Below are 25,599 nucleotides of genomic sequence, written 5' to 3'. Positions count from 1 at the left end.
GAAGTAATTTCTGATGCAAGCCCAACAGCCACATTGGAAATTAAAGAGAGCTTGCAGAAATCCACAGCGATAAACTTTGCCCTAATTAGGCAGCGATTCTATTTTTAGCAGTGATGGGTCGATGTATTCTGGACTTTTCGGCTGATCAGCTGGAGGTTTTAAATTGTACTTAAATAGTTACTTTTAAAACAAACAAGAAAATAAATTACTTATACATTAAACATATTTCATCTGAGCCATATAGCATTAACTAAAGCCTTAAAATAACACTCTCGGACAGAAAGTACCCTCCCTTTACCCATGGACCACTTGCGACACAGCAAGAATGCAGACATGCCCATCACGGTGGAGCACTCAGCATCCTCAGGAGCCGGCAATGGCCACAACCGACATGGTAAGCCCTGCTCTCCTGGCCCATGTCAGCACCCTCCCTCTTCCTTGTGCATTAATTTAGCGTGTCTGAAATCCTAACTCATGGTTCTTTAAACACGCATACAGCTGACAAAAGCTAAATAATTTCAAAACTAAGGGAAAAACCCCCTCGAGGTATTGTAATTTACTTTTTAAACTCAATATGGATCTTTCAAACAGGAAGCGAGCAGGAGGTAGGCGTTCAAAGGAAGCCCAATGTTTGAAGCTCCTGTACAGTATCAGCAGACATCGGGGCACAGGGGAGATGAAAGGGACCCGGGTGGGGTGGCAGGCACTGCTGCCAGGATGCACACAAAGCCTCATGATGTTCCAAAAATCTCTCCTCACGTGGTCATCTTCACATTCCTCAGCACTAGCTCTATCTTCTACTACTTTCACGGATGTATTTTTATCATATGCTTGCAGCCACATAGCATCCATCAAGCTTTTAACTTTTTTTTTAAAGGACATAAGTAATAAGGAATGTGTGGCTAAAAGAGCTCAAATGGCATGACAGCTAAAAGCAGTCCAAGCAATCAAATACTCTTCATAAAAAGCTACAGCAAGTGTTGCTGGCAACTGTGGGCCTGTGACAAACTGGATGCAAACCCCCAAATGCAAAGGCATTTGGCTAATTTAATTCTTGGTACCTGAACAGCCAACCCTAGCTGCAAAGGGTCATCCCTAGGGAAACCTCAGCCCTCTGCCGGGACACTGAATCTGCAAACCCATCAGTACAGCAGGTACCCATTAAACTTTCACACAACAAAACACAACAACAAAAAATGTGAAGTAAAAGGAGACTATAAGGAATGTGAGAAATCATCTGGAACAGCCTCCCCACTGTCTCCCTGCCGCACCAACTCTAAATAAACCCATTATCCTCTCTTTTGTATCTTAATTTCATTTTTCCTTTGCTGTTATGTAAAGTTCTCCATAATTATTTTTAATCCAACAATAACTTTGACATATAGTACATATGTAAAGCACTAGAGGAGATAAACACACTTTGCATTACACTATTGATAGTCCCTGGGCACTCAAAAATACACTTCCGTGTTCTAATTATTCATCTGTACTTTCAATTAGGAAGCTTTTTAAGCACAACAAGCAATGTCATATGTTTGATATTAACTCTTATTCACTGCTTTGCAATATATCAATGACAAAGCAGATAAAGCCAGCTGGATAAGCAGCAGGTAACTTGGAAAAGCCCTTCTGGGCCTGTTTTAGCTCTGTGGCCATACAAAAAGCAAGATGAAGTATTTTGGTTGGTGCATTCTGTGAACCAGACAGCCTTCAGGAAAGGGGTGATGGACATTTGGGACAGAAGACAAGGCCCTTCGCAAGACAAACGCAGTTAGACAATTGTTCTAATGAGGAGCTATTGCTGCTGGTGGTAGAAACAGAAGCTATTTTTGCTGCTTTGCTCCAGCAGCTGGGTCCCACGCATCTGCTGATCCTTCTGAAAACATGGAGCAAAACACGATGCTGTCAAGAGCCAGGGGAGAAGGTTTCTAGTCTGAAGCCAGCACCAGTAACACCAGAACACCCACATGCTTGGAGAGCGAGGCAGTCACATCTCTGTCGGCTTATCTTACAACTCGCATTAAATGACAACCCAGAGTTGCGGTAGAATTACTTGTTTCAGGTCTGCTCATTAATCTTATTGCCATGGTAACAGGAAGAGAAAGAAGTCGTTTCACCACCATTTTCTCTCACAGTTCGCTTATGGATTTAAAAGCCCAAAGAGGGAAGCACCTTTCCAACACAAAGCAGCAGCGGCCTCGCTGCCACCCAAGCAGCTCTCTGGAGGAGTCCACACGCAGTGAGATTCCCAACACAAAATCAAAGCAACTTACAGTACTTGAAAAAAGCCACCGTCAGAAAGCAGCCTTCAGTCAGAAGGGTACAGCATCCTAGCCCTCCTCCTCCCGGAGGAGATGCTCTGCTGAGGCTGCCTGTCGCTCATGTCCACTGTCACCACTGTCAAAAACGCAGTGCCACCTCCTGGACACGCATGTTCCCAGGAAGGCCTGCTTTGGCCAGGTGCATCATGGACAGCCAAGAGGTTTCCAAGTTTAAACCAACAAAAAATATTAAAAGAATTCAAATCCATATTGATAGAGTTTATGATTTTTAGCGGGCACTCCTAAAAAAGTTTCATTTTTACACAGAGTGCCCTATAACACTCACTTTTACTAACAGAGTGCTGTTTCACTGTAAAGTAAATCTGAGATGTTAGAAGTTTAATTGATCTGTTGGCCACGTGTTTTAGACAGAAACCACTAGATAAAACGCAGCGCAGCAAGGTCAAGACTTTCCGCTTTGCAGGGCACAACATTCAACATTGAAGAACATCATTCAACCCCTACCAGGCAAGGGCAATCCCTCACTCTTTTTCGGACAACAGAGCAGCAGTTAATACATTACAATGTAATGCAACAATATTAAAAAAAAAAAAAACAGAGCAAGAATGACAGACCTAACTGTTATAAAAAGAAGCAATTCAACAGTTGTGCTTTCACTTTGTAGCCTGAAAGGGTCTTCCTTCCACATATTTCAGCTGCACCGTAGTTCAGCTCAGGGATGCTCCATTTGGCACGACCCTGGTCACCTCCGTGCAGGATGAAGAACCTGACAACTACTCCAAGCTACAGATCCCTCTGCTGTTATGCTACTTAACAGTGTAAACATAGCTTCTCATAGTCATTGCTGTGCGCTTAAGATAAGATAGTTCTACTATTTTTAAATGCACAACCAATGAAAAAAGTAACCTTGTCATACACTTCCACCAGCAGCCTAAGGAAAGGCTATACCTCAGCAAAGAGAAGCAGAAAGAACTAAACCAATACTTGATATCAAGATCAGCACATTAACCTGAAGTGGTCTGGTAGAAAATTTTTAAGCTGAAGTGTCACATTTGCTAGAAAATCATATTTATGCAAGGTAAGGCAGTTAGCACTAACTTCTTAGGATTACACATAAAGACAGCCCACCTACTATAACAGGTCACATAAAGGCTTTTCAAAAAGAATAAGGACAACCCTTACATTTACAGATCACAGCAGAGGAATGCATCGAATTCCATTACAACAAGTAATGACAAAAATATGCACCTATTGTCATGGACAAGATTAAGCTAATGAGGCGCAGCGCAGGATAGTTCCAACTACGTGCACCTGGTTTGCGTGGGGAAGGGCACTTATCCACAGGGTGCTGCACAAATGATGGCTCCTGGTTGCCAGCAACTACAAAAACCTCATTGTGGTTTTGAATTCAACCGAGATGTGAAACTGGGACAACAAAAAGCAAACCTGACCAGCTAAGGAAGGCTACATTTGTGCATTCGACAGTGGAAAGCTCTTCTCCAATTTAACACAAATCTCCCTGCAAATTAAGCCTTCAGGCAAGAGTGTCTGAGTGGTTGACCTTAATAATGAAGGCAGGAAAAACTTAGGTCTTCCTCATTACTTTAGCATTACGCTTTTTTATGCATGTTAAAGATGCAGCAATTTTATTAAGGCTAAAAGATGCACAAATAATCCAAGATTTGGGAACTGAGGTGTAGAAAGTGTGTTCCCCTCCTAAAAAGCAGGCTCTGCTGTTGCTGAAGATGCCTTTGCTTCAGCACCACAAGTATTAGTCCTTGTCTTCACCACGGGATGTGGCCAAAATTCCCATTTTATCTTTCTGTTTCAACAACTATTGATGGGTTTTAATTAAAACGGGGATGGATGAAAAATCAGAAACCAAAAGGGGCCAGGATGCCGTGCTGTAAAGAGCAGATTTCCAACAGGTCTCTGGATTAGGAGGATTTACAGGCCAAGAAGGATGTTATAACAAGCAGCTTAATGTGAGACATAGTGGTATCTCCCTATGTATGTAACTACAATGACTTATAGGAAAAGAACAAGCAAAAATTGAAGGGTGTCAAGAAGTCCCTGTGAGAGCAGGAAATCTCTAAAATAAAACTTCTAAGGAGACTGCAGCACACTCAGTGCTAGAAGAGGACACTGCTGCAGAACAAAACTAAGAGAAACTTCAGAAGCCGCAACTACATATTTGAAGGGATGATTCTTTTTAGTCTTCACAGGAGGACCAACAGAAGCACTTAATCATGGGATGACTACAACATACACACAGTACAAATGCAATCCTGTCCCCAAGATGCCACATAGCCTGATGGCCCTCTGTCACAAACTCCCCTTACCAGCTCCAGAAATTTTGACTTAAACTCTCCCAAAACTTATCAAGAACCATCTTAAAAACACTCCTTTGTCCACATTATCCTGTTTGGAAGTCTGCTCCACAACTTCCCTCCTTAGATGGTTTGGGACCTTTTAATGTCTGACTTCAATTAATTCACAATACACCCATAACCATTCATCTTGTGCCAATACTCTCCTTGGACTTCAACAGGTTTCCTCCCTCCTTGTGGTATTTACCTCCCAAGCTACCAGCTAGACTAAATAAACCATACTTTTGTAATCCCTCTGCATATGACCAGCAATTAAGTTTTAAAATACTTTAAAGTCTGAAGGTCCAGATAAGTTACACAAGAGCTTCAAATGCCAGAAACATTTTCTGATTTCTTTTTTTTTAATAAAAAAGTGGGAGGCTGTAGAAGACTGGAGTCCAACAACACTGGGATACTATTAAAAAAAGATCCCTGGGGTAATTATAGACTGGTTTGCCAGCCATTAACTACAAGCAAGATCACAGCTGTGACAGGACTCTGAATAAAAGAATTAATAAAAATTCCATCTCTTAATACCAGGCAATGTGTTTTCACAGGGAACAGGTCTTCCATTTGACAAAGGTTTATGGCACTTCCCCAAAAGTAACAACAGCCTTCTGCACAAATGCTGTTAGACAAGGGAAAAGCCAATGTAGAAGAGTTACAAGCACAGACAGCACAAATCTGGTAATGCAATACTTAAACAATGTGAAATCATTACTATGCTTAAACCACTGCAAAACATATGAAGATATTTATAGGTTTCAAGTATGTGCATGCTGTTTCAAAGACCACTTCGACATGAAATTCTTACAATGCTTATGAATCCAATCAGCTGTGGGTGCTACTTTTTTCATCTGTTTTAATATTCCCTAGCCTGCACGCTTCTGCTGTTTAAAATTAAGTGCTGGCTTCTCGTGGCAATTTGACATAAATTCACTGCCCTCTACTACTGCTTTGCACAGCAATCACCATCTGCATTGTACTCGCAGCCCTCCAGACGATGGAAGTGAGTTAACAGATACTGTTTAAAAGCAAACATTAGCAGGTCAAGGAAAACAGCAGACGAACTTTCTACCTAAGATTCATTTACCAACAGGTCCTCTTCAGGATTGCAGTGCTGTGTGAATTGTGCAAACAGCTCCTGTTGCAATCTGCAGTAAAGTACTAGACATGGCACAGAAAGGTAGAATGTGCATTAAATGCTCTCGTGGCAGTAAAATCAGAGTCTAAGGAAAAGCTGTGTGTTAATGATACAGTTGTGACAGTAGATGAGTCAATTTTCAGAGTCTTAGAGACTGAACACCACCACCTGAGTAAACTAATGGACTACAAGCATCAAGTATTTTTGTCTGTGTGTATTTATACTGGACTGTGTTTGAAAAGCACAAGCTGAATTCAAGTACGGAAAGCTAGGCACATACAGATGTCTTTCCTGACCTCCACATTTTCAGTCATCAGCTAAAGATTTACTGAAGGAGAGGTTCAATACTAACTGATTTCACAGCTGAATCTACATAACTTGCTTTGTCACCATGCCACTTGAGGACTAAGGCCCCATGTGCCCCGGGAAAGGCTGGCATACCTGCCAGAAGAGATTTTTATCTGTTGCCTGATTGTGCTCACCCTGTTTCACCCACTGCCACTGGCCTTCTTAAAAATTTAACGGAAAAAATAGGGTCCCACACCCTGTTCTATGACCAAAACCAGCAAAGCAAAACCACAGCAAACAATAGGCATTCATTTTGCAGGTTCTGTGCCTGTGCCATTTGGTGGCCTCCTCGGAAGCAGTCACATGAAACAGCTCCAAGGGGTGAAACAACATGCGTAACACAAAGTGGTGAACAAAGTGAACAAATGTATGTGTGGGCAATTTTTGAACTGCAGAAACAAGAGCCAGGGTGCGTCACTCTCCCCGGTCAGTCAGCATGGCAGAAGCACCCTCTGTCGTCTCCATCTGCCCCCTCTGCTGCAAAGACAGCCAAGGGCAAGTGGGGGAGGCAGTGCACGCGTGGCCGTGGCTCTGCCACCCAGGCGCTCTGATGCTTTTGGAAATCACTTTGCTTTGTATACAATACCCTCCCTTCCATTATATTTCCTTCCAAGGTATTTAGATTGCAAATCCATACAAGCAGAAAGAATATTTTACTTGCTGCACAAATACAACATTATGCAACAGGACCGTAACCATAGGTGAAACAGCTGAATGTTACTTAAGATAAAATAATAGAAGTACATGGGAATGTTCCAACATTTTGGAGCATCTGGCTAACTCCAGTGACAATGCTATTGTCCAAACCTATAATCTTCCTTTCGTTATGTTCAGTTTCACCCCGTACCTCCAGGAACAGCCAAAAGTGATTCCCACCCAGGGCCACCCAGCAAAGCGAGGCCTGTGCCAGGGGCTGTCAGCCACGCTCAGCCACGGGCCTTCTCACCCCTGTGCTTCTCCTTCCTTTAGCGTGAGCTCATAAACTTGTCATTTAACCAACAAAACCTTCAAACTTCAAGCAGTCTTAAACACTAAAATATCTTTATAAAGTAAAAACTGATTTCTTTCCCCATTGCATGTGAATGCAGGGTGTTTGAGAGAGCAAGTGACAGACCACAGCTGCAGCCAAGACGAACCAGGCAGCCATTCGCTTGAGTGGGGATAGGAAAATCAGTGGCAAAAGAGACTGGAAAAAGCATAGCAGAAAGAGTAACTCCATAAAACAGAGGAGAAATGAAGAAAAATAGCAGATTTCTTCTGAGCAGTAGACTTTCTTTTTTTTAAAACTCAGCCATATGCTTGATACTCGATACTCATTTGTTTGTTCAAATTCTGCATTTGTTCAAACTGCTTGTATATTTCGAAGAACTGCAGATAAGAAATGTCCCCGAAGTTACACACCCTGTTAAAATAATGTATATGACATAAAAAAAAAACAACTACAAAAAGAATGGGTATGACTCATGAGTCCCATTGTGATTACACACAACTCTGAGACAGAAATAATAAAATTGAAATTAAGTCAGAGGAACAAATGCCACACAATCAATATTAAGCTTTAACTAAACTTAGTGAATTCTGCCAGGAATCTTCACTTTGACAGACTCCTTCATTTAGTTTACTATACATCCCGTCCCTCATTTTGGCCTGCTGTTTTATACACAGAAAACTAGCACTTTAAACAGAAAGAAAAAAAAAAAAAAAAGTAACTTGTACAAATTTTTGCTTGCCCAGTTCAACTTGGAAATCGCATTTGTTTAAAGACATCAGAGAAAAATCTGTTTCTGATTTCAAACACTGGATATTTTATGAGAACATTGCCAAGAAAGGAATCTAAGGAATGTCCTCACACGCACAGAACGCATGAGACAACTGGTGAGCAGCCCTGTGATCTTCTACAAAAAACAAATAAAAAAAATTCTGCATTTCTACCATGAAACCCTTCTCCAGGGAGTAAGCAGCACATGCCTGGGATTTTTCATGGATAGCTTCTATCATAACTTCTTGCTATTATTAGTATAAAAGACTTCCCTCTCAAATCCACAGCTGTAAGACAAGCAAGGATGGAAAATACTTCCCGAGTGCAGGCAAGCAGTGAGAGCACATGCTCCCTTCACAGCGTTTCTTGGCACTATTCTCCTTCTACAAAAACTATGCAGGAAAGAGAAACTCCAGGCAAATATGACAGAAACATGAGCTCATTTTTCAGTACGTGCCAATGAACAGGCTCCTCACCCATAAGAAAACGTATTTAAATCTTCTGTTTGTACCTCTTTGGTCCAAAAGATCCATAGCATCGCTTCTGCTGCAGAAACCCAATTTCGATCAAACACTCCTGCACCCCATGTTTCACACAATGGGGATCACCTCAAGGGCCATGCAGAAGAACCGAGCACTGCCCAGTTCAGTCCATACTCAAAACCTGGGACTAATACACCTGATCAAGACTATTTGCCAGATCAGACCAAGAACATACCACAGAAGCTGGTGGCCAGAGTGGCATCTAAACTTCATCACTTCTTCCTGAGCCCTCAGAGCTGAAAACAACCTGCATCTGAAAGGCAGAGGTGCTGTGCAGTTTCTGAGACACATGAATCCTCTTCCCTACAGAGGCTACCATCAAGTCAGTATAAGGACTAGTGTGTAACAACTTAACTCCTTTGCATGTTAAGGTTGACAAACAAACAAACAACAAAATCAATTATAATGCCCTAGCTTATTACTTCAGGATCATAATTTTCAGTGCATAATAATGTAATGCACAATAACTGTTGCTCCTCAAGGTAGGGAGAAGCCTACTACAAACAAACAAAACAGTGCAGAGCACAGTGACAGAGAGAAAACAGAATGTAAGTGCATGAAAACAGTAAAAAAATTCAAATATTACAATCAAAATATATTGCTACACAACAAATCTATCCACTGCTTTGAAGCATAAGCCCTAAAATGGGGCTTTATGTATTGTAACTAGCAAATTCTGGTTTTTAGGAATAAAACCTGAAAGTTTCAACAACACTTTTTTCCATACATTTATCTTAAGATTCATTAAAAAGCAAGTGTAATTCAATTTTATTATGCAGTACAAAAATATTTTGTTTCTGTACAAACTCTTTTGCTGCACGTATCACACATCTCTGAAAACTTTATTCCTTTCTTCATCTTCCAGATGATCTAGATTCCAGAAGCCTCAGTCTTCTAAGCTGCCTTCTTACCCAACTTGCTTGAAAACCTTTTACCTATTATACTCTTCATTGAAACAACAACTTCTACCTTGTATCTTGAAGTTAATGATTTCAAAAAAGTTTCATCTTTCAGTGTTTCTAAATTCCTCTCATGCAGGTAAAAAATGTAAACAGTGTGTGTTTTTTGACTTGGACACAGGAACATTCAATTTATGATAAACCACTGCATAGCAGATTGTGTTGTACAATTCATCAGTGTTTTCTCTAGAAACACTGGTTCACTACTTAGAAATTTGCAGGAAAGGAACATTTTTTATGCCTTTTTGAATTTATGGTTGGCAACCATACCAAGATCCTTAGCGGAGACTTTGCATAAATAGATGTCATTAGTAGAATAAAAGCAGTCGATGTTTTGAATCAACCTGAAAATAAGAATATTCTGAGCAAGGATTTATAAGCGCTCGAGTATTTAACTTAATTGCTATTCTCTTCTACGGAAGGTATGTTTTTTACAACTTCTAAGACCTTCCTTACAACAGCTCTCTGGTGTCACCTTTCAACAACTGCCCTTCAGTAAGAAGAGTAGCAGTAACATCGATTGTTTATAAAAACAGAAATACAAATGTTCAATATAAAATGGTTAGCTTTTTCTAGTCTTTCGGTTTCAGAACCACGTTCTTAAGAAGTCCAATTAAAAAGACAGAATAAAAATATCTCTTTGACTATAAAACTTTATTGTCCCGGCGGCTCTGCACCACCTCGGAATGAGAGAGAGCAGCCCGAGTTTCCACCGGGCACCTGCAACCCCGCAGCACCAATTCGCTGCCCCTCTCCGGGCACTCCCTGACATCCCACCCAAAACGGGGGCAAACCCGAATTAAGGTAAACCAACTTCTGGTGCAGCAACACCAGTAAGGATGCTCTTCACAACGCGATGCAAAGCACTCCCTTAGAGGCTCCTCAGCCCCGCCGCGCACCCCGAGCCAGCCCGGCCTTTTGTCCTCCCCGCGGGATTCACGCCGGGCAGCGCTGTCCTGTTCGCAGGAACAAAAGGCACAACACATTCATGCGCTCCCTCATCAACGCACTCAGCAGATTTTTCTTTTTTTTTTCTCTAAGGATTACATTTCAATCCTAAAAACCCCTCTTTCCACCAGCCGAAAAGATCCAGCCGGAAGCGGCCGCAGCGGCTTTTTTTCCCGGCGCGGCACCCTCACCTTTCAGGCAGAACATCCCGCAGCCGTCCCGGGCAGCGGCCAGGCGGGGCGTGGCGGTGCCTGCGGCCGCGGCAGCCCCGCGGGGCCCGGCCCAGCCGCTCCCCGGCCCGGCCCAGCCCGCGGAGCGGGGCCCGGCGCTGCCCTCAGGGCCCCCGGGCCGCCCAATCCGCTGGGGTCTGGGGCGCAGCGCCGGCACCTCCCCATCGATCACCTTCCCTCTCGGCCCAAAACACAGGGCGGGGAGATGAAATGCCACTTACAACGCGGACTGCCGGTCACCTTCGGAGTGTCCCAGCTGTCCCCGGCCCGAAGGCAACTGTTTTTAGCTCATCTGTCAGCATTTTCCACCGCTGTGGGTTCAGCTTATGGGCATCAGTTGGGCAGAACTGGAGAAATACATCACTTTAATCCCACTCAACTGTTCGTTATGAATTACTAACTCTGCTCTTTGCGATTTTTTTTTTTAAATCTTTTTGTTCTCAAATATGTGCCTGCTCTCTCTCCAGAAAGTGCTTTGCTTGCACAGTTTTCTATTTCATACACCTAGGCTTAACTAATAAACAAAAATCTTGCAAGTGTATCTCAACAGTCAAGCTAGAGATGGCTCATCTTTACCTGACTATTGGCTAGAGACAGAACACTCTTCCACTCAGATTTCTGTACAAAGAAGAGTAACAGTTGGGGAAATCTAAACAACACATCAAACCATGCTGCACCTTAAATGACTTCTCATTTTAAGATGAATACTATAGTTTTTCAAGTTAGAGCCAGCATGTATTCCGTCTCATTAGCATCTCAGTTCTGGGGGTACTAAATTTCCACAACACACCAGTTACTCTCCACAGTCCAGGGGGGAAAATGTGGGTTTTTTTTCAATAGAATCATGTCTCCAGGGATGGGGCATCTACCACCTCTCTGGGCAACCTGTGCCAGTGTTTCAACACCCTCACTGTAAAAAATTTCTTTGTCATGTCTAGTCTCCTTTAGTTTAAAACCATTACCCTTTGTCCTATCGTACCAGGACCAACTAAAAAGACTGTCCCCATCCTTCTTATAAGCCCCCTTTACATACTGAAAGGCCATAACGGGGTGTCTCCAGAGCCTTCTCTTCTCCAGGCTGAACAACCACAACTCTCTCAGCCTGTCCTCATAACAGAGTTGTTCCAGCCCTCTGATCAACTTGGTGGCCTCCTCTGGGCCCTCTCCAACATGTCCATGTCTTTCCTGTACTGAGGGCTCCAGAGCTGGATGCAGGACTCCAGGTGGGCTCTCACCAGAGCAGAGTAAGAGGGGCAGAATCCCCTCCCTTGACCTGCTGGGCACACTGCTTTTGATGCAACCCAAGATCCGATTTGCCATCTGGGCTGTGAGCACACATTGCCAGATCATGTCCAGCTTTTCATCCACGAAAAATAATAAATATTCCTTGCTGTGCAGCTAAAGACTGCTTTCCCAGCTCAACACCAGAGATTATGCTACTAAAAAGATTTCTTACATACACCCTATTTCAGCAGAGGAAACCTTCAGGGATAGAAGTGCACAACCTTGTAAGCATTTTATTTTTATAGGGGTCACAAAGAGCTACCACCAGCAATGTACTCACTGGTGACTTACTGGTCTAAATGCAGCTGTGTTCGTTGACTAACTTTTACAGGCCCTGGCCTTGTACAGCAAAGAAATACAAGAACCAGGGAGAAAGGTAAGGATACGGGTAACCTACCTTGCTGAATGACAAAGAATTGCAACTGTCTCCAAATGCATGAGATGTCCTAAAACCTCCATGTAAAGCCAAATTAAAATAAAGAACACACACAAGTGCATGTCATCTTGGGGTGGAGCTCCAGAAAAAAAAGTCCAGATACCTTGCAAATGGAAGTCTAGACTCCAGATGAAGCAACACTGATGAGACGCTAAGTGCCATTAGCCATGCTTAGATCTTAAAGTATCACATTTCAAGTATCTGTCATCATATAAGAAAAGTTACTTCACTTTAGAGTGGGCTAAGAGCAGGCTGCTGTGGCAGAAAAGTGGAGATATTATAGTGGAGTAGCTTAAAATCCAGAAACAGTGTTATATAGCTTAGCTTGCCTTTCCTCTTTTAAATCCTGATAGAAAGGGTACAAGCTGTCCTTATGCTCTGAGAAGCAAAGGGCCTTCTCCCCTTAATTCCATTTTCTGGCGCTCCAGGCATGCGCACGCTGTTTCCTACCATAACTCTTCAGTGGGCTCCAGGAATAAACATTTCATGGAGGCAAAACAAACAAAAAACATATTGTAGTTCGAGGAAGGTTACTTGGATACCAGAAGGATTTTAAGGTCCAATCTTGTTAAATCTACTCATTAATTACCTGGAAGGGGAAGTAAGCAGCGCATCAGTGACAGTCACCAGGGACAGAGAGCAGCTGCAAACACACCACTGGGGACTGAGAAACAGCAAGACAGATTCTCGGGGAATCACAAACACAAGTAGAAAAACACAAAAAGAGACAGAACCAGCAGTCAATTCTGCACATAGGCAGTGGGGAAAATGTCAATAAAACAAAGAAGAGGAAGCCAACTACGGAACAATAATATTGTCTGAGAAATTAGACACAGCTTAGAGGCAACACAGCATTAAAGTGCTGAAAAGTCAGAAATTGCTCTGGGCTGTAACACAGGCGACACGTACCACTCTGGGAGGGTCGGCACCACTGTCCCTTCCTCAGGGGACACCCTCTGTCCTGTTTACTGGCTCCCTCTCCCACCCTCGCCAGTAGAGCAGAGGAGCCTGAACGGCATCCCCACCTTCCTGATCCCCCTTGGGAAAGAGGGAATGCTAAAAGTAAAATAAAATAAATAAAATTAAAATAAAATAAAATTTCACACGGGAGCAGAATTACCAAACCCTGGGTAGCCATGAGGCAGTTCAGCATCTATTTGCACCTCTTTTTTAGTGTGTCAGGACTCTGTGAGTGCCCCGAAGACACACACACAGCTTTATAAGCAGCAAAACTAAGGAGGGCTGGTATCCCACCTCAAAGGTGGTGCAACTCGCTGCCTAAGAAGGCAGGAGGTCTAAGTGGTGTTCTTCTCTTGCCTGGTTATTTGCAGCAACTGGACAGGTGCCTGGACCCTCTCTTGCAGCTGTGACACTTTCCAGGATGTCACACCTGGTCCTGACTCCGAGACCCATCAGGGAACCGGTTCTCCAACTCTATGTCTCATTTTGCTGTCTGTGACAGCAAGGAACCAGGTTTCCCCATTGTACTGGGGTGAACTCTATGGAAATAACATGGAAATATCTTCCAACAGTCAAATTGCAAAGTATATATATATATGTTACAAAGTACTACATGTCAAGATGCATACGAAGAGGCAGCTACAAGTGTGAAGTGGTGCCTCCAGGAACATATTCCACCCACTTCTATCCCATCACGGGAGACACAGAAGACATGATGGCAACCACTATTGCCACCTCTCACGGAGGTGCTGCTCCTACTGCCTGGATGCTCAGTAGACTGGCTCCATAGAGGAGATCACGACAGACATGGAGAATTATGCATGTATATCCATATTTAATAAGGACTGACCATGGTCTTTTAAATAACAGCCAGGAATTTTGACACACCAGATCATGTCTTTCGTTGTTATTCTCAAGTCACTGAAATTTCTGTCAGCTCTCTGAGAACAGCTAGAAGAAATACATCTGTATCATTTTTCCCTTGTTGAAAACATAACATCGCTAGTGGCATTTCTCTTAGCTGCCCTAACCTGGAAATGCAACAGGATGGAGGGAAATAAATTTAGGAAAAAATATGTATATACTTGCACCATTTTTTGACACTAAAGATTGTATCATTAAAATGAGCATGGAAGAAAATGCAGCTGAGACCTGCCCAACTCACAGAAAAACTATGAGGGTTTCTCTGTTGCTTCACATGTTGCTGCACAGCAAAGTGCATCTTGATTTGCCTGCCAGCAAGCAGGACTGTTGGGACGTTTAATTAAATCCTTTTTCCATTGAGAACCAAAGCGATCTGTAGAGACGTATGTTTCTGATACCCTGGATGGGTGCCAACTATCAAAATAGATTTCTTTTTTTTTTCCCAAGGCCTGAATCATTCTGATATGTTTCCCTTTCAAGCTGTGCATAAAACACATACACATTAAAAACAAAACAAAACACAACACCACCAACCCACCCTGAAAAAGTATCCGAAGAAAACAGCTGGAATAAAAATAAAATTTTCAACTTGAAGTTTGTCACAACCCAACACGGATTAGTCTGCAGTTGGCTCAAGCAGTAAGGAAAGCCAGATCCAGAGCCTACCAGGCACTGTGGTCCCACTGGCGATAAGAGGAGGGAGATAAAGAGAGGTCAGGTCAGCTCCAAGCGTATCTTTAAAGGAGCAGCATCAGCTCGGAAACCGAGCACCGGCAGGATAGATATTAACCATTATTTTGATTAGGAAAACCAAATATTCTTGTAACTCCAAAACAAGAGAAAGTAGTTTGCTATTATCTCTTGCAGTTGATAGCACACGTTATATTACCCTTTCCTCTTGAGGAATTTTTCACCGATTAAGGTGGAGTTTCCTCATACAGTGAGGAAGGAAAGAAATAGTTTAAAAAATATTATAGAAGATGAAATTAATTTGGGGAAAGTCACAGCAGACACAGTGAAACAAACAACTTTCGCAAATGATCAGGCTGGAAGTACGTCCTTTAAAGCAGAATCCACCATGAATAACTAGAATAAGCCCCTGATTAATTCAAATACCTAAAATTGATAAATATTCACCATAGCAGGAGGTAAAAGGATGTGTCCTGTCTTGCAAAAAGTACTCCAGGTAGGTGAATTGTGGTGAATGGACCTTCTCAAATTATCAGCGAAACAACTAGTAATAGAGCTACTTACTCCCAGATTCGCAGTTACACGGCCTTGTTGTACCTTTCAAGACTGGCATGCGAAACAGAATTTTCCAAATATTCAAAGGTAGAAGAAAATTGAATTTTAAGCACTTTAAGCAACAAGGATGAACAGAACCAATCTAAATATCAGAAAATGTTGCTTATAATTAAAACTGGCTTTTAAAAACCTTCCAATGAAACCTCTGAAACCATTTGAAAGTGTCTTCCTAGAGAATTAAACATAAAGCACTGACCTCTTCCTTGAAGAAGGGACACAGCTGCATATTAGTCATAGGTAAATTCAGGAGTCAAAGTAAAATCCTTTATTTATGTGCCTGGTTTTGGTTTTGTTTGTTTGTTTGTTTTTAACCAAAAGATGGTTTTCAGTGAAACAACTTTATTTCTATGCCTACTCTAGCTATAGCTATATTAGGGAGTTTTCAATTAGATAGTACATGCAGCATTTGTGAAATTGTGTTATGGTGTCTGCCTATCACATACAAAATGTTCTCCTGCAATAAATCCACTAATGTCTGCAGGTGTAAAATGCTTGGCAATAAAATTAATAAAATAAATGGGTTTAGGAATGGGCTGTCTTCTGCCTTAAGTGAGGAAGAAAACAAATACAATGAAGTCATTAATTAGTTCACCTTATCTTTTGTTTGTCTTACTCTTCAGACAAAGGGCATAGAAAGGGCAAAACCTTTTTAAGAGATGCAGTAGGTCAAGAAAGGAATCTGTAACCAACTTCTCCAAATTCATTCAGGAATTTCTTTGCCGAAGAAGCCAAACAAAGAGGGCATTCCTGGTTGTGTGGGGAGGACCAAAGTATATAGAGGCTTACCGCATGACAAGGAGAAAACTAATCATACCAAAACAGTGACTGACGGTCCTAAAACTAAAGAGAGATTAGGGTAGAAATTCTGAAGAAAAAGTCTGGAAAAACAACAGGCAGTCCAGCAATTTCAGTCCACTGCTAGAAGACCTGCTCCTAAATTTAAATAAATAAATAAATTGTTTTGCAAGGGTTGTGTGCCAAATTATCTTTGATTAATGGATGCAACAGGGTTTTATCAATAATGTTTACTGTTTAAAAAGCCTCTCACAGGCACTTTCAGTTGTCCAGTCACCTGTGCACCACTCCAGAAAAGGCTGCAGGTGTACCACAGGTTGACATGGGCTCACTTCTTCCAACTGACACGGTCGTTTTTTCAGTAGCCCTGGTAAGAACAAGCTGCTGAGGAATGCTCTAGGGCCGCCTTTGGGTGACCAGGAATATCAAAATCACAGGCGGCAGGAAGGACACCTGAATTACCCCGTTATCACCCTGGCATCCAAACACAACTGGACTGTTACACACCATCATAAAAGGAGGAGAAAAGAACGGGTTGTTTCCAGAAATATGCATGGTTACAGCACATTGTCACCAAATACAGAACAATGGTCTTTTATCAAAACGCTCCCCAGTGCTGACACACATCAGACAGACACAAAGAAACAAACAGAAAAATCAGTTTGTCTTCTGAGCTAAGGGGTACAACTGTGCAGGCACATCATCAGTAATAGCTGGGAGCCTTCTTCATTCACATCATCAAAATGCTTACCTAACGGACCAGAAATAAATAGTCCACTGAAATACCGAGCTAAACCCAGTAGTACTTAAAGCAGTTCTCCTTTGATTTAAAGCGACGTGCCAAAATACACCCAAGTCCTTCAAAATAAATGACAAGAATTGGCACTTGGGCATTCGCTGTCCTTGGGTACCAAACTGAACCAGCACCATCCATCCGTAACAGCATGCAGAGCAGGCTAAACCAGAGGTTTGTAGGCTATTACAGCTTCACCTGTGTGTTGCAACGGGAAATATTCCTGAATCCATCCATCTGTTCCAGCTCTTTCCTCACTACAAACCCAAGCCAGCCCCCAAGGCATCCTCTGCCATCATCCCTGGGGAAGAAACGCAATTGCTTCTTCACTGAGGCTCCAGCATGTGTGTGTGAAGTGTCAGCACAGAGCGGTGACAACAAAATGAGTTATTTCTCATCTGACCTGATTAATTTAATAGATTTGCTGCCTTTCCCACAGTCCCAGCTGAATCACAATCTGCCAGAGACAGTGGAGGAGCTACAGTCTCATCAGTGTTAGGTCCAGCTCCCCGTTGTAGCCAGCGGCACCCCGGTGAGGGAGCTAAGCGCTGGGGGTCTCCTCCCTTTGCAAAAGCAGGTCAAGTTGGCTACAAGTCAAAAGTCTAATTCCATACCTGGTTCTGCCACAGCATGTCACAATGACCTCATTTTCATACAGAAATGAAAATGCCATATTTATTATATGCATTACTCAAGGTTAATGAAATTCAGTTAATAACTCCTGGATGAAAGTTTCCACGTAAGTGCACAGTGCACTGTAATCAGTCACCCTTACTCATCAGTTCTTTAGCAGTCTTGACTACAAGGGAGAAAAACAGATACAAAAGACTTCATGAAAATTACAAGCAAGTACAAACAAATTTCAGTTTCTAAAAGGCAACAGCCTCCACTATTCATTAGTTTCTATACTTATTTCAGACATTGAAATTAGGCATGGATGACAGAATTTAAATTAAGAGCTTAGGGTTTTTTCCATAAGTCCATTTAATTAATATTGTCACCGGCGAGGTGCCTACAAGAGTGTAATTCAGAGTATTAAGCCAAATAGGTAAACTGTGAGCATCCGTGGTGCATTAGGAAGCAAACACCTGCATGTGCAAAATAAAACAAAGCCCCAGGGAAGTAAGAAAATTCACACATGCAAGCAATCAAAAGGAAACAGAGGCAGCAGGTGGCAGGAGCAGGCGTGATGGGACCCAACCAAGGGGGACGTGCTGCCTGTACCCAGGTGTGTGGTACCTGGGGGCAGGTGCTGTTCCTGGGCAATGCAGTGAGGAGGCCAAACCTGGTCTCCCTCCAGCAGACATACCATCAAACCTGAGCTGACAGCTGGCACACACGGCTTCTTGTACAATGGTTAGTGGACATGGCCCACAGTTCATGTAAGAAGAAGAAGAGGGGTCATGTCTCTGCCTTTCCCCTCCCTTCCAATACACACGTGCACACAAATGCACGTGCACTTTTCCTATGGACCTGTGTTACCTTGGAGAAACTGTGATTGGGGAAAACTTCTGTTTAACACCTCTGTGAGCTACTCTCAAGCAAACCGCAGCCCTCTGAATCCCTCTGCTTCGGTGTTTGATTTGACAACTTCTGAGCAGCTTTACCAAAAGCCGCCTGTACACTTCATGCACCTTTTCGTTTTGAATGAATGGGCAAGTGATACACAAGATGCAAAGCTTTTAATTCACAGCTCATAACTGCCTTCGGTACACTGCAAGTTCATGGAGACTCAATGTGCCAAGCAGAAGCTGCCATGCCATTCATAAGGGAAACTCCAGAAGGAGTAGAGGGTGTACATATTAATTACCTTTCCGCAAGATGGAAAACAAACCAACATACATGATGAAAATACACTTTGTGTAGATACCATAAGTAGCTAAGCCTTGTATTTTAACAGACCACTTTAGCTCAGGCTTTGGAACAACAGAGGAACACAAAAGGTTACAATGGAGTTTCCATTTCAATTCCCCAGAAAAAAGAAAAATACAAGAAAGGGGTTTCTACCTACAAGTGGGAAAGAGAGGCTAGTAGAGAAATTAATAGGTAAATGTCAGGAAAAACAAACAAACAAAAAAAACCAAAAAACAGGTGGATGGGAAAACTAGAGTTTAATTTATTTATTTTTATTGAGATTCCGCAGCTGAAAGACAAGAAGAAAATGTATTCACAGTTTAATTTATAAACTGTCAATTCCACCCTTTTTAATAGTTTCAAATATTGTAATAGAAGTTAAATACACTCTTGGAAAATTAATTAACTTCAGTCATTAAACCACATTCTTAACCTTTAACTTCGCTTTCTTTTCATTTGTAATGGAGACTGGAGAAAAACAAGTAGCTGTAATATTTGCAGTGTCCTGCCAGAGTGGTGAGCTATGACCACGCCAGAGACAAAGGTTCCCTCAGTTTTACGGGACAATTCATGAAACAGTTGGCTAACAACCTCAGGGAAACAGAAATTTTCCTGTGTTCTTTTCCTTGATGGGCAGTGCGTAGGAAAGCACACAGAGTGCGTTGTTGCAGCTCAAAAAGTGCATACAATGTCTCGCTGGAAAGCATCCAGTCTGCTTTATAAAATACAACTAGCTAAGAATAAAATGTGAAGGTCAGGAGACATCAGTTCTGACCCTCTACTGAGGGCGAAACAGTGGCCCCAAGTTTTCAGCCTAAGGATTAGCTGGACTCCGGAGGGAATAAGCAGCATCCTGGGAACAAGAAAAAGTATATAAAGTGTATAAAAGTATATAGAAGTGTCTACAACATGAAATATAACTTGAAACCATTCATAAAGGTCAAAACGATACCCTCTCAAGGAAAACCACAGCACACTGTGCATTTCTTCATTGCTGCAAAGAATCAAGCAAAGGACACACAGTTCTGTGAAGAGCACTGCTCTTGCTACAGTGCTAATCCAAACATCAAGTAAAGCTAAACTGCAAGACAAATTGGGTTGCAGTGTCCTTGTAACTTTGAAAACACACAGTTAAATCAGGTGCTGATGAATTTGTGTGCATTTCCCAAGACTGTGGTCTTCTGTAGCGATCAGTCAAGAAAACTCTTACTGGAGCTACTCTGCAAGTGAAATTCAAGGTGTGCTACAGAAGGTAGAAGCAGCCAGGGTCTGACTTCACAGCAGCTCACAGCTGCCCAGATGGAATCAGCATCTGCCCAGGGAGCTTCAGGGTTCTCCTCTGTCTAACAAACGCACAAGTCTGGGACAGCAGCTCTAAGACATTGATTCCCCACTGTAATCCTGTGCGTGTTTTCCCTTCACCTCCTTCATCACAGCAAAAAAATTCCACAATCCCCTCAAAGATTAAAACCCTTAAACACAGTAAACTTACATTAGTAAGAGGTTATGGCTCTTGGAGCAGACAGCATATAGACAGTGAAACCAGCCAAAACTGTAAAAAAAAAATCTACTTGGAAATGTCCTTTAGCACAGACGGCAATTCTCCAGCCGCGGCTTCCCGGAGAGGAGCCCGCACACTGGGAGAGCAGCCGGCAAAGAGGGAAGGACTGCAGCAAATGTTTAAGGTCATAGCAAGTTATTTTTTCTTCTATTTTCACCTGGAAGGAGGAAATTTAGCAAGGATTCTACAGAACAAATAGTAATGATGGCTGGATACTGTTTTTTTTTTAATAAAGTAGAGATCTGGGTTTGAACAAATAATTCTGTGATACATATGAACATTCCTTCCTTAAACTTTGTTTCTGTAACTTAGCAATATTTGCTTGGAATACCCACTTTGAGATACGCATCTAAGGTAGTACTTACCAGAAGACATGGGAAAGAAAGCAAAGTTTTGATTAAATTTGCATTTATGTACAAGCATACAAAAGTTGCTACTTCAAGTTGTAGTTAAATGCAGGATCCTCAACTGTGTCCAGCTGTTTTTTGCCAGCATTAAAAGTTTCAATTGCCACAGTATGTCACAAAAGTTTTACAGAACCCTCTGCTGTGCCACAATACAAACAAGCTAAGACAAACAGTACATGCCTCAGTAATTTCAGTAGTACCTCTGCTCCCAGCTGAGGACTGCCTCCATAAAAGCACAACATCCAACAATTTCAACCACAAATGTTAAGATGCAAACTTGACCATATAGGTAAATTGTTGTGAATGCATCCAACTATATCCTATTTTATCTTTGCATACAGAACCTACAACATGTCAAAGGAAAAGGTATGGCAAGACAGAAAAATGGCCTTTGTTATCAAATATGTCATTATTTTTTCCACTTAAATATTTATTTTTGTACGTGTGCTTATATATACGAAATTACGTGTCTATGAAACATTTCTTTCTTTTTTAAAAAGTCTTCCACAAAAAGGTGGAAGCATAAAATATTTGTTTTGGAGTTATTCCAGTCTCTTACATACATGCTTTTTGAGGTTTCCATAAATTATTGTTTATGGACTCACCCAAAGCTTCAAGAATCCTTTTCACAGACACACTCCAACGCTCCAATCCATCATGTATTACTGCTTCTACAAATGCTAACAGCACCCTTGGGTTTGTGGGCCCTTATCTCTGTAGTATCTGACATGAGTTTTCCATGCCTTGAACACAAGAGTTTGTGCAAAAACATACAGAAAAAAAAAAAGCTCTGTTAAATGATTTCACATTAGAACAGCAACAGCAAGTCTGGATTCAGTAATCTTGCTTATGGGGATTTACTAGTTCTTGGTACTCTTAACATCTCATTACTACAAAAAACATGATTACTGCTCTGTCCCTGAAACCCCCTCATGAACTGTGTTTATGACTTTAAAAAAACAGGATTTAAACATTCATTTGGACTTCAGAAAAAGACTGAGCTGATGCTACAGATAGACAGCGTCATAGTTGCAAATCCCTACACTGAGTTTCTACAGGAAGCACTGAAAATACAAGCTCCTTGGTATTAAAAAATAAAATGAAGGTCTTGAGTCCCAACTCTGCCTCTGGAATATGAAGAAGCGTCATATGTTTAAACGGACCACGGGTAGTATAGGTGTAGCTAAACAACATAATTTTTACTGACATATTAAGGAAATATCAATATTGCTACTATGACAGAATAAACTAATTGTTCCGTTTGTAGAGACTTAACTCCTTCGTAAGCGTGATGTTATGCAGTGGGTGGTTAGGAAGTTAACTGACAGCTTTGGTGAGAGTTGTCAGCAAGATGTCAGGATTATCTCCATCGGACATGTCGGGAACACAGGAAAGGCTGAACCCACAAGTAGTTACTTATTAATTTAAAGGACTTTTAGCATTAAAACAGAGTTTCACGTTTAGACTGTTTTTGCAAGGAAAAAAATGAGCATTCCACGTGCTTTTATATTACAGACCAAGACCTGGCCAGCAGACGGCAGAAAGCCAGTGGCTGCCACCTTTTGGACTGGGTTTGATCAGTCTTTAAAAGACCATAGTTATCTGAGAAATTAGGTTTCTCTGACTAATGACTCCAAGTAAGGTTTCCAGGTAGTACAGCCTGCAGTAAAAAGCAGCCAAGGCTGTTGACTTTCTCTGGATGTAGAAAGGCTGGAAGGCGACCAAGTGAAATGGAAGTGGTGGGTAAAAAAATTACAGCAATAAGTGGGGACAGGAGCTATGGGGGGGGGGGAAAACTCCTCCTCAGGTAACAGCACTATTTGATGCATTGCCACCTGTGGCCAGACCTCACTGCTAATGGTGTTTCTCCAACAACTGGACAGAAGGTCGCTGTTGGAAAGAATTAACAGGAGAAAGGATGTCGCTAGCTCTGGAGAAACATCTTCCCTTTCTCTGCATCCCTGCCAGCCTGGTGGGGAGATCAGCAAGACCAGCTGTAAAGGCAGCACTGCTCAGAGCTGCTGTCACAAGCTCTCCTTTTCCAGCCCCCAAAACTGAAGGAAGAAAGGGAAGAGAAGGAGAAGAGGGGGAAGGGAAAGAAAAAAGAGCAAGCAAAATTCAGCAAGATATTCTGATATTGAAATGTGACTCATCTCCTTTTCTGCAAAGTCAAAGTAAATATGATGAGGTCTGTACCATAAACTGACTTGTGTTATCTCAATTCAAAGTTAACTTGCCATGTCATACTCATGGTAAACAACACAGGCCCACGCGAATCACTGGAATATATTTCCACGTGTCAGAAACCCTTCGCAACACACATAAGCACCTTTGCTTCAGTTTCAAGTAATAACTCTGTCAGGTTTATTTTTTAAAGGAAAAAATGCTCAGAACTTAAGTGTGAGAACCTCTGGGCATCCCTTGGCAAAGGTGCCAGGGTGCCACTGCCCTGACTCCCCACGCTCAGCTGCATGGCGCACAGTTGGTTCCAGCAGCTCTGTCCGTAACAGTATGGATGAATCCAGATCGACTCTGGCCATGCTGGCCTGCCCTCTCCCCTTGGAGCAACCTCTGGGAACACCGGAGACAGAAAGAGAACAGAAAAAGGACATTCAGAGCATGCGTAGAGAATAAAAAAATATATAATTTCACCCCCACACACACTCCAGAATAAAGGAAACTTCTGCAACCCCGAAAAGAAATCTGAACGAAAATTTCAGATCAAAGATGAGAAACACGGGGGGTTACAGTGTGCTCTCACTTCAAAAGTCCTTCAGCCGACTGGGGAGGAAGAGGGCTGAGCAAGAAATGTTTCAAAACATAAACTTTTATTTTACTATCAACATTTACCATCTCCTTTAGTAACTGCTTTATCCAGTGTGAAGCCTAATTGGTGCTGCCAGTTCCAAAACACTCTGCACTACTCCGTACCTTTTAAAAATGAAGAGTAAAGCAGCAGCCCCGAACTTGACTTGCACACAAACAGAGCTCAGCCGCACAGAACATCGGGGTGTGCCCTGAGTTTGTAGTTACCATTTACTTTTTGTTTTTCTTGCTCATTTTAAACGGGCAAATCCGACCAATCTCGCTGCTCGCTACTGTTTGCGAGTTCCCGTTTGCAGCCAATGCAGATTAGCCACTTTGCTGGTGAAATACCACGCAACACATGCTGCCTGGTGCCTGTCACCTAGCAGCCTGGTGGGAATGCAACATGAGACGGGAAGAGCAATGAAGCAGCAAAAGAATAAAAGGTTCAAAAAAACAGGAAAAGAAACAGCTCTGAAAGAAAAACAACAATTCCTTCACTTCCAGTTTCTGTTAACGCTGCTGCCTTTACATGTACGGTTAGGTGAAAAAAAAGGTGTATGGAGAGCCTGTGAGTTGTCATTTTTACCAGTTTACCTGAGGAAGAACTGGAGGCAAAATTATTTTGAGAAATGAAATTTTAATGGTTTTACTGCTAATTTAAAGTAAGCAGTCTGTTTTCTATATAAAACTAGTCATCCTTCCAGTCTTCTGTACATCCTGTTTTTTTCTGGTCTGCATTAATTTTAAGTGATGTGGTTAATTCGAGCACCAAAGACAATACTGTTTTGAGCCCTCGAAGGCTGGCAAGCAGTAACACAATGGTCCAATGGAGCGAGCTAATTTGAGAACACAGGTATTCATTTATCACACGTTTTGCCTTTGAACGCAAACCCAAGATGACAACTCAGCCAGTTAGCGATACTCAAACTGCTCCAACACCACGCAAGCCTGACTTGCAGCCCTGGGTGAAACACTTGCAGCCGTGACCAGTTTTTCCTGCCCAGTATATAAACCAAACTCCCTCCTGCCCCATCATCCCCCAGCACTTTGTCAGCTCCCTCCAAACAGAGGTCCTGGTCAGACAGAAATGCAGTTAGATCTACGATCCAGGCAGATTTTACAAGTAAAAACTAATTGTACCTTGCAAAGGGAAAATAAGCCCTGCATAACCTATACCTCCTTCCACCTTCCTTTCAAAAATGATGTATTGTCATCTCCTCTATAGGCAGGCAGGGAGGCTTTCATAGCTTGCTGCCCAACTACGGGAGGAATTCTGCCCTCCCCCTCCAGCCTATACAATAGACTCTTTATGTAAATCACTCAGAAAAATTAATACACTGTTAATCCATCAGTAAAGCTTCCTTTCCCATCTTTACCTCGTGGTGCGAGCGCGGGCTAAGGAAAGCAGTATGAGAAATTTCATGGAAGCTACATAGCAACCAGCAGCAGGGCTGCATGGTTCTTCTCACACACAGTACGTAAGATCCCACAGGCACTAGAAGCGTATCTGACATCGCTGTGCAGTATCAACATGCCAGCAACCAAAAGTGAAAATTAGCCATCACCTGCAAATGCAAACTCCCTTTGTAGAAGTTTTTCAGCAGCGAAAGGGGTTAAAAAACAATCTTCAGAGCACAGATTAAAATCGTCTCCTAGCGTGCTAGTAGCAATGCACAACTGTATACATCCTGTGCTAGTGTTCCTGCACCAAACCATTTATTCAAGCCACAACTTATTCTGACTCAGAATTTAAATTCTGGTCAAATAACTACTAACTGCTCCCAGAAATGAAAAGAAATAAAAATCCCTTTGAGCTTCAAATGTCCCTGAAGTGCTTTCCTGCTCTTATAAAAGTGACCTTAGAGCAGAACTGAGTCAACCTTACACTTTC

At 42.2% G+C, this 25,599-nt stretch overlaps 1 protein-coding gene across 8 annotated transcripts in view; it reads right to left on the bottom strand.

Annotated features, from left to right (window-relative positions):
* NHSL1 (NHS like 1) overlaps positions 1-25,599 on the bottom strand; it is a 178,354-nt gene that overhangs the window by 76,765 nt on the left and 75,990 nt on the right. The window lies entirely within an intron of this gene.

This window comes from Patagioenas fasciata, chromosome 3 (assembly GCF_037038585.1).
Source record: "Patagioenas fasciata isolate bPatFas1 chromosome 3, bPatFas1.hap1, whole genome shotgun sequence".
NCBI lineage: Eukaryota > Metazoa > Chordata > Aves > Columbiformes > Columbidae > Patagioenas > Patagioenas fasciata.
Note: the sequence above shows the minus strand (reverse complement) of the source record. Positions and strands in the feature narration are given on the sequence as shown.